This window comes from Neopsephotus bourkii, unplaced genomic scaffold (genome assembly GCF_033783945.1).
Source record: "Neopsephotus bourkii isolate Nb327-2 ecotype Australia unplaced genomic scaffold, CSIRO-AGI_Nbou_v1 NB_1423, whole genome shotgun sequence".
NCBI classification, from domain to species: domain Eukaryota; kingdom Metazoa; phylum Chordata; class Aves; order Psittaciformes; family Psittacidae; genus Neopsephotus; species Neopsephotus bourkii.
This window is the reverse complement of record NW_026901900.1, coordinates 3,539,166-3,548,657: the sequence shown is the minus strand read 5'-3', so window position 1 is coordinate 3,548,657 and position 9,492 is coordinate 3,539,166. Positions and strand designations below refer to the sequence as shown.

The window sequence follows — 9,492 nt, the reverse complement described above, 5'->3', positions numbered from 1 at the left end:
AGAAAGGTTTATGTGCCTTGTTAATCTGTGCTGCCCATGTATTTAACAGCTCAATAACAAATATTGCCTATATGTACTTCTATTTATTGCCAAATATCATCACACTCACTGTTATTTATCAAGTAATCATGTCCCCTCCTTCCTTCATTGTGCAAGGCTATGGCAGCCGTCAAATTAACCATTTGACTTATAAACACTAGAAATTCCGAGCCTCTCTCAGAAATTATTATTTCTCATTATTTCTGCGCTGTAGTGGCAGAAATATGCCTAGAGCAGGAAATACCTAAAAGTGAGATCCCACTTGGAGTATTGTGTGCAGTTCTGGTGTCCTCAACATAAAAAGGACATGGAACTGTTGGAACAAGTCCAGAGGAGGCCACGAGGATGATCAGGGGACTGGAGCACCTCCCGTATGAAGACAGGCTGAGAAAGTTGGGGCTGTTCAGCCTGGAGAAGAGAAGGCTGCGTGGAGATCTCATAGCAGCCTTCCAGTATCTGAAGGGGGCCTATAGGGATGCTGGGGATGGACTCTTCATTAGGGACTGTAGTGATAGGACAAGGGGTAGTGGGTTAAAACTCAAACAGGGGAAGTTTAGATTGGATATAAGGAGGAAATTCCTTCCTGTAAGGGTGGTGAGGCACTGGAATGGGTTGCCCAGGGAGGTTGTGAATGCTCCATCCCTGGCAGTGTTCAAGGCCAGGTTGGACAGAGCCGTGGGTGACATGGTTTAGTGTGAGGTGTCCCTGCCCATAGCAGGGGTTTTGGAACTGGATGATGTTAAGGTCGTTTCCAACCCAAACCAGTCTGTGATTCTATGAAGACGGAAATGTTTCCAAGAGATGTGACCCTACCCAAAATAAATGGTGAAACAGAAGCAGGAAGGGGGAACTGTGCAACGTAGGACAGCAAGATGCGGTGGTTAGTCATCCCCGGTTTGCAGATTTCTTGAGCATCCTTCAGAGCTGCAGGAGTGGTGTCCAGGAGGAGAGCAAATGGTTGAGATCCCAGAGATTTACTTGAGATGATTTTTTATTATTTCAAAGCTGGTCTCTAATTGAAGCTGTTTGATCATTCTACAGTCAAGACAGGGTGAATTCACCAGCTTAAGAGAGGTTGGACAAACCACATTGTGAGGAAACATGTCTCCAGTGGTTGTAGGGTGGTGAAACCTGCACAGAGTCCCATGTGTCTTTCTTGACTGGAGGCCTAGTTTGTAACTTGCTAATGTTAGGCTCGATGAATCCTACCTCTATTTTGTATTCTTGGCTCTGCCAACAACTTGGTAGAGGATCATATGACTGTCCTATGTAACATGTATTACACAACAGTGCAGGAGAAGAAAGTGCCTTGTTTCATCAAGGAGCAAAGTCGGAGTGGTATCTACTACATATACTCAAAGGCAGGCATGTACTGATTTCCATTGTGGGAATATTAGGCCGGAGTGCTTTGAGATTCATCAGTGTGGGATGCTGGATAACTTCAATGTATTACTCTTACAGCATTACTATCTCACCCTGCCTGACCTAAAGCACTCCTTGCTAAGTAGGACATCACCTTGAGGAAGATCTTACAGTTCCAGGGCTTTGTCAGCTCCACAGTGTTATTTTCTTTATTTCTTGATTGACTTTCAGCACCTTGTAATATCGGGTCTAGTCTTACATTAAAAATGTGCTGTGTTGACATTTTTTTACCCCAGGAGTGCCTGAAAGAGTTTTTGTGTCCTTTTGATCGTCATTTGTATGTTTTTTTTCTCCTTTCCTCGTTCTTCAACATTACCCACTGCTTACTCCAGCACTGACTTTATTCTGGGAGAGCAACTGTGTGTTGACACATTCTGTCCTGAAGGTGGGGAAATTCGCAGTGTACGATTCCAAGTACACAGCCCATTACTGTGTATTACAGAGAACTTCTCTCCTCTGCGCTGTGAAAACTTGTTCTACCAGTTTAAAAATGTCAGGTATGCGTCTCCTTCCTCTAACATTAATCATTAATTAACATGTGATACTGACATTTCTGGTTGCTACTTAATAAAGCAAAACAGTATTTTATGTGCATTTCTAACTCCTCCTATCATAATCTAGAATTGATGTCACAACTGTTAGTGTCAGTAGAGCCCTACCTATGGGAAGCTCATTCTACAGCCACTCTGGAAATGCTGCTTAGACCAGAGCCACTAGAACGAGCCCATGTTTGCAAAGCTCTTGGCAATCTGAACCCTTTTTCTTGTGTTACAGGCCAAAATGCAAGTTTCTTCTCAGAGAATGCACTTATTACTGCAAATATGTAAGACTAGACACATTGAGCTAAGTAGCATGGTCAGAGAGGATTTTATTTATATGTTTTGGACTTTATTCACAAATACTTTTTATTTTGGACTCTTTTTCCCCTCTGCATGTGGCATGGATTTGATGAGCAATTCATAGAACTGAGCAGTCAGGAAGAAAATGCAGAGTGATGGAAAGGGATCTGTTAGTTATTTGAATTTGAATAGGCTCTGAAAGCTCCACAGTTAAAAGTCAGAGTCCCCTTGTGAGAGGCAGTGTATATGCACAAAGCTGTATACACCAAGATATATACTTGTATACACCAAGCTGTGTGGTGAGGCTGGAGGGAAGGGATGCATTTAGGAGGACATTGACAGGTTCGAGAGGTAGGCCAGTGCAAACATCATGAAGTTCAACAAGGCCAAGTGCAAGGTTCTACACCTGGGTCAGGGCAATCCCAAGCACAAGTACAGGCTGGGAGGAGAATGGATTGAGAGCAGCCTGAGGAGAAAGACTCTGGGGTATTGGGTGATGAGAAGCTCAACATGAGCTTGGAGTGAGATTGGAGCCCAGAAACTAACTGTATCCTGGGCTGTGCCAAAAAGAACGTGGCCAGCAGGTTGAGGGAGGGGATTTTGCCATCTGCTCCACTCTTGTGAGACTCCATCTGCAGTCTGGTGTACAGCTCTGGAGACAACAATGTAAGAAGGATGTGGAGCAAATCCAGAGGAGGCCACAAGGATGCTCAGAGGGATGGAGAACCTCTGCTATGAGGAGAGGCTGAGAGAGTTGGGCTTGTTCAGCCTGGAGAAGAGAAAGCTCCAGGGAGACCTTAGATCAGCTTCCAGTACCTAAAAGGTGGCTGTCAAGAAAGCTGGAGAGGAGCTTTTTACAAAGGTCTGTAGTGACAGAGGGGAGATTCAGATTAGATATCAAGAAGAAGTTTTATACTGTGAGGGTGGTGAGACACTGGCACAGGTTCCCCAAGAAACTGTGGCTGCCTCATCCCTGGAAGTGTTCAAGGTCTGGTTGGACACAGGTGCTTGGAGCAACCTGGTCTAGTGGAAGGTGTTCCTGCCCATGGCAGGGGTTGGAACTGGATGAGCTTTAAGGTCCCTTCCAACCCAAATCAGTCTGTGATTCTGCAACCCTGTGGTATAAAGAGAAAAACAAAAAACAACCGAAAGCCCCAAAGCAACTGTTTTAGAAAGCTGGTAGTTTACATTTTGTATGTAAGGCAACAGATGGACAAAATAGGGAATATGTGTTCACTGAGATATGAGATAGTCATGAACGAAACTGGGTTTAGCCAGTGTAAAGTTTGAGTTACGTTTCTGGTCATTAGAGTTGACTTCCTTTTGTGATCAACATGGCATTGTGATGTGTTATTTGTATAAGAGTGGCAACTGGAAACCTCAAGACAAGACCATGGCTTATGCAAAGTATTGTACAAATACTAGGTAGCATACAGCTGCTGATACCCCTGTTTATAATCAATAATCCCACATGACTCATTCACACAACTTTTCCTCATGATTGACCATGTCCTTTGTTTTTGGCAAGGCACTTCCAGCAAGAGATGATGAAAAGCTTTGGTGTCACAGCACGCTTTGCTTTTCAGTGTCTAGCTGGCGGAATGAATTTCCAAGCAGTGAGATAAACTTAGAGTAATCAAAACTTTGGGATTCTTCCATGACTCAGCAGAAGGCTGACATCCCAGCCCGGATGTCTCTACTGCCTCTCTTGTGCCAGCTCAATGGCTTTTGTGGTGCTGTCAGTCAGGTTTGTGTAGTGAACTAGATTAAAAGAAACAAAGCCACACCTGGAATACTGTGTGCCGTTCTCATCCCTCCTATATGAAAAACCACATGTGAATGGGACGGAGAGGGTCCAGAGAAGGACCACAAAGATGATTCAAGGTCTGGAAAGCTGTGTAAGGAAAAGTTGAGAGAACTCTAAGCTCCTTGCAGCAGTTTAGAGGGCTGCTGCAAGGATGGCAGAGGCTCTGTCTTCACAAGGAGCCACATGGAGACAGCAAGAGGCAATGGTATGAGTTGTACTGAGAGAAGTTTCACCTTGATTTAAGAAAGACCTTTTTTTACAATGAGATCACTCACTGGAACAGCCTCCCAGGGATATGGTGGAGTCCCCATTGCTGGAGGTTTTCAAGATGTGACTGGAGAGGGTGCTGGATAATCTCACTCCCTTTGTTATGAAAGGCTCGAGCAGATGATCTTCTGGGGACCCTTTCCAGCCTTGGCTGCTCTATGATTCCATGGACATTTTTGAAAGGAGCTTCTATCTCTTTTTTACGTAGCTATTTCTGCTTTTGATTCAGAGTGTTGTAGGACAAACCCAAACTCTAGGTTAAGGAAGACAGATAGCAACCTCTGAACCAGATCCGCTGCCATAAGGACGGGAATATGTCTGAGCTGCAGAGAACAAGTTCCATTCCTCCCCTGGGTGATGAGGGTACATGTGTGGAAAGTGAGAGAGGAGTTTGAACAGTCTGATGGTTCAGAGATAACTGTGCGTCCTGGATTGACACTTCCTAGACAAGCACTTAGAGATATCGTCACTTGCTGTAAAATATGGCCAAGATAGGATCTGTGAAGAGCAGACGGTCAGCATTTATCTCCAGGAACAACTTTAGCATTTAGTCCTGTTTGTGATTAAACCAGAAGAGTACCTGTTTTCCAGGCTATGTTCTAAATAGATTGAGAAATAGCCCTGAAGCTGCTGTGGCTGGCTGTTGTGTACAGAAGCAGAGCTGGAGGCATCAAGAGCTGCAGTTATTAACTTCTTCAGCCAGTTTTCCTTTTGTCTTCTGGATACCCCGATTCCCCCCTGTTCCCTTCTCTCTTCAGTACCTTATCTCCTTCCTGCATTGCTGAGGCCATATCACTGTTTCCAAGCCATTCCTTCTGCTCCCTCCACCATCACCCCCACCCCATCAGTGCTTCTTGACCTACTCTCTATTGCCAGAACTCTCCATGTTGCCTTGGTGGCTTCCTACTGCCCTCTCTCCACATCAAGCCATGTCCCTCTTTTTTGCTGCTGGCTCCAGAGCTTGATCTCTTGGGCATATTAGTCAGCTGTCTATTAAGTTGGACCTAATTTCTCTTATCTCCTTACTTCTGATGTTAGTGTACCTCACTGGTGAGACAAGATTTTCAGGTATGAGGAAAAATCTGCAGAGGAAGTAGTTACCTAATGAGTTGTGCTGACGGCAGGGTTTGTCTGCAGTTCAGCTGCGGGGAGAGGAAGAGGAGCTAAGGTGTACTTCTGGCATTCAGTATCTCAGTTTCACTTAAATTCTAGGTTTGCCTCTTTAATCCTTTCTTGGATCTAGTCCTTCATCTTTTCCTTCAGCAGATCCTACTCTTAGAGTAAGAGAGAGGAGTGGGATGGCCTTCTGCTGTTTTTACAGTATCTGGTTGAAGGTGGCCCAATTTTAGCAGGCTCCTATTTGGAATACAAAAGTATTCCAAATAGCTGTTCCTTGGCTTCTACTATTTAAAACATGTATTGTCTGACATTTAATAGTCGATTGTTTTCCCCTGCATCCCAATGAGTGTTATATTCCAGTGTCAGTGTGTTTGAAATGAATGCAACTTATTTTACTGTGGGGAGTGGAGACATGTATCACTGAATTGAATTAAATATTAATTTAACAATTATATATAATATTTAATATAATAAATATTATTTCCAAAGGGGAGGAGTGTGAGTAGAAAATATAGAAAGCTCTAAGAAAGCATAAAATATATGTACTCAGAAATAAACTCATTTTTTAAAGTATTATGGCTTTTTAGGGTTTGAGTCTTTTACTTTTTCTTTTTCTTTTCCTTCTTCTTCTTTTCCTTTTTCTTCCCTTTCTCTTCTCTTCTCTTCTCTTCTCTTCTCTTCTCTTCTCTTCTCTTCTCTTCTCTTCTCTTCTCTTCTCTTCTCTTCTCTTCTCTTCTCCTTTCTTATTTTAATTTCTAGTTTGATTCCTGTTAGAACTGTAAGTTAATTCTTCTAATGGTCTCCTGTTGGCTCATGATATGAGTCTGGATGATCTTAATTCCAGTTCCCAAGGACAGGGTGTCCTGTCATACAGTGAGTTGTATTTTGCATTTGAGCTGTATGTTCTGTTTCAGCAGAACTGAATGGTTTGTGGAGAAGAGCATGGAGAGATTCCTTGTATATCATGTTTGAGGGAAGGAATTGCTGCTGGCATCCAGGGTGTTTTGTAACTGTTGTAGAAGGGGATTCTGATAGGGCTGTGGCCTCTGTCCGGGGTCAACTTCAAGTCACTGGAACAAAAACCGGTAATTTCATTAGGAGCTGAATACTAGATCAGGAAAGGCATTTAGCAGACTGTAGGTGGACTTCAGACATTTAAATTTCATCTGCAATCTCTGTTTACCAGCCATCTAATCCTGCATCTGCCTTATCTCTGTAGGTGCCTCTTAGTTTCACCTGAAAGTTCACCAGCTGCACCTGCTGTATGAGCTGAAGAGAGAATCCCAGCACAAGCACAACCTCATTCAACATAGTAACTTACCCATTTCTCATCCTCAGTGTCACTCGGGCTCAGCGTGTCTACAATGTGTTTGGGGAGACTCAGTGATATTTAGTTACAAACTGGGTTTCTGTGAACTGGACCTTTGCAGGAACTGGGCTGGTTTATAACCTTCATGGTTCAGAAAGCAAAAGCAAAGATAAAAGCTTCTAATCAGGGTGTCACAAATGAAAGGAGGAAAGAGGGATGAAATTCCTCACCTCTAAACCTACACAAATCATCTATTTTACACTGCCATCGACAGATAAAAGAATTCCCCATTGTGGCAATCCACTAATCCCACAGGACAAGGCCATTAGAGGATAATCCTAAATTGCAACCAACATTGCTTATCCTAATGGGGGAGGATACAATTACAGAACAAGGCCTGCAAACCACAGCCTTTGTTCTGCCTTATTGCCTAATTGTTTAATGAAGTATGAGCTTCATTTAAGTAAGTGCTTTGTAACTTTGTACTTGTAAGTGGCTGGCAGTGGCAGCAAAGAGCTGGCTTTTCTACAGAATACTTTGTTCTCTTAGTGCAAGAAGGTATCATTAAAGACTTCATGCTCCCATAGTAAATAAGTTGAGAGATGTCTCCATAAAAGGGAAATCTCACCCTTAAAAGTGAAGAATGAAAGCACATTTGTTTTTTCTTCTCCCCCCCCCCCCCCGCCCCTTTCCTCTCTTTTCCTCTTTATGCTGTGCAAAGACACATGAAAGTAGCGTGACAGTTAGTACTAGATCTTGCACTAACACTTCAGTTTCTAAGGTTAGGACACTGCTATCATGTGCACCTCTGAAACTGGAACAGAGGAGGCTTTCCCTACTTAAAAAACAAGGGTATATAAAGAAAGGCTTGTATCAAGACGAGAACAATATTCAAGCCCTTAAATAAGTGCAAAGTCACTATGTAGAAGTGTAGAATAAGATTTTAAAAGTTAATTTTCAAATATTCTGTGGGTTTCAAGAGGAAAGCAATGGCCCTGTTCTACTCCTGAAAATATTCCTGTGCTTAGGGCAGTGTGTCAGACTCCAGTTCCTAGGGAGTTTCCTGGAGAAAGTCAGGTGCTCAGAGACATCAGTTCCCTACCAGGCAGCTCCTACCTCCCCATATTTTGGGTGTTCTGATCTTTTGAAGCATTTGTTTCTCTTTATAACTACAGAAGAAACTTAGACAATTAGCTCTGGGCTTGGATATCATTTTTGGCTGGGGACCCATCCTCTGGATACCAGGGGATTTGCAGTGAGAGAATATGACCCTGGGAACAGAAGAAATGCTGGAGGCCTTTTTTGAGTTCCAGTCATACAGGGGTTCTTGCAAATGCTAAATACCAAAGTAACATTGCCAGTCTTCAATACTGAGTTTTGCTTGAATAGCTGTAGAAGTGTTTTATGAATAACATCAGTACAAACAGAACAGGCGAGATCACCTGTGCACTATCTTCCTCTCTTGCCAGCCCTGCCTCTTGGATTTTTCTGGTTCTCACGAGGAAGGGCACTGCTTCACTGAAGCTCCACTGCTTCACATTGCTAGAGGAAGACAGTGTTGAGAGAGGTGATTTGCAGTCAGATTGCTTATAGCTTTCCATGCAAACTCTGCTGTAGGTGCTGTTCTTGAAGTCTGTGGGGTGCAGATGATGGGAAGGAAACCATCACTCAGTTGCATTTGGGGCATCAACAACCAATATGGTACAGGGCACCTGCATGTGCATAGTAGATAGATACAAATATATATAGTTAATGCATTGTTCTTGACCCAAAAAAAGTGACAAATGAATGACTTGTAACTGATACTTAAAAGCTTTAAGGGAAGTAAAAGGACTTTAAAATGAAGTAAAGTGCAAATCTTTCGTTGTTGGGACACTTTGTAACTTGTTTTAATGAAACTAGGTTTTCAACGTCATTTAACAAATCATTACAGGCCTTTCAATAAATTACAGTCATTAACCTTGCCTAGGGTAACAGAGGGCAGGATTTCAATTCAGGCAGTAAAGAGCCTGTCCTCTAGGCCTGTGTTCAAGATCACAAGAGTGTCAGAGCCATCATCAATTCAAGGACCAACAGGAACAAAACTGGCCTGCAGCCATCTATTGTATCTTTACAATGCAGACGGGTTCTGCTTGGCCGGTGTGCACTTCTCAGGCTGATTTTTGTCTGTGCTCACCTCAAGCTTCCTCCTCGATCTGCTCTTGCACTTGGAAGAGCTAAAGCATGGGAAGACCCTGGTTCCTTTGCCTTTAAGGACGTACCTGCCAGCTCTTTTGTAGGGAGTTTCCTGCAGAAGGACTGACACAGAGGCAGGGACCTGACTCATGGCTGCTGGGGACACCTCCTGGAAGAGCTGTCATGGAATGCCTGCAGCACAGCTCTGAATCAGCCCTGAGCAGTCTCATTAGCACCTGAGCATCCCCTATGTGCTTACGTTCCCAGTTATTTTTGTATCCTCTGTGCAACCACCTTAACAGAAACTCTCTGTGCACACAGTGAATGTTGTTTCCTTTTTCATCTACATGGAAATGCTTACATAAACTTTTGTGTAAATCCTTTAAGATGTAAGTTTTTAATCCTTTAAGATGTAAGTTTTTAATTAAGAAAAAAACCCATAACTTTGCTTGAAACTGATGTTTAGTGCTTTTCCCTAAACCCAATATTTTAGATTCTTTGAAGAAAAAGGTTGC

The 9,492-nt window shown here is 43.0% G+C and overlaps 1 long non-coding RNA gene across 2 annotated transcripts in view; it reads left to right on the top strand.

Moving 5' to 3' along the window:
- Positions 1-780: 780 nt before the first annotated feature.
- LOC133220200 (uncharacterized) overlaps positions 781-9,492 on the top strand; it is a 25,151-nt gene continuing 16,439 nt past the window's right edge. For both annotated transcript variants that reach the window (XR_009727663.1, XR_009727662.1), the window contains exon 1: positions 781-1,958. This is a non-coding gene — a long non-coding RNA (uncharacterized LOC133220200). The remainder of the gene's footprint in view (positions 1,959-9,492) is intronic.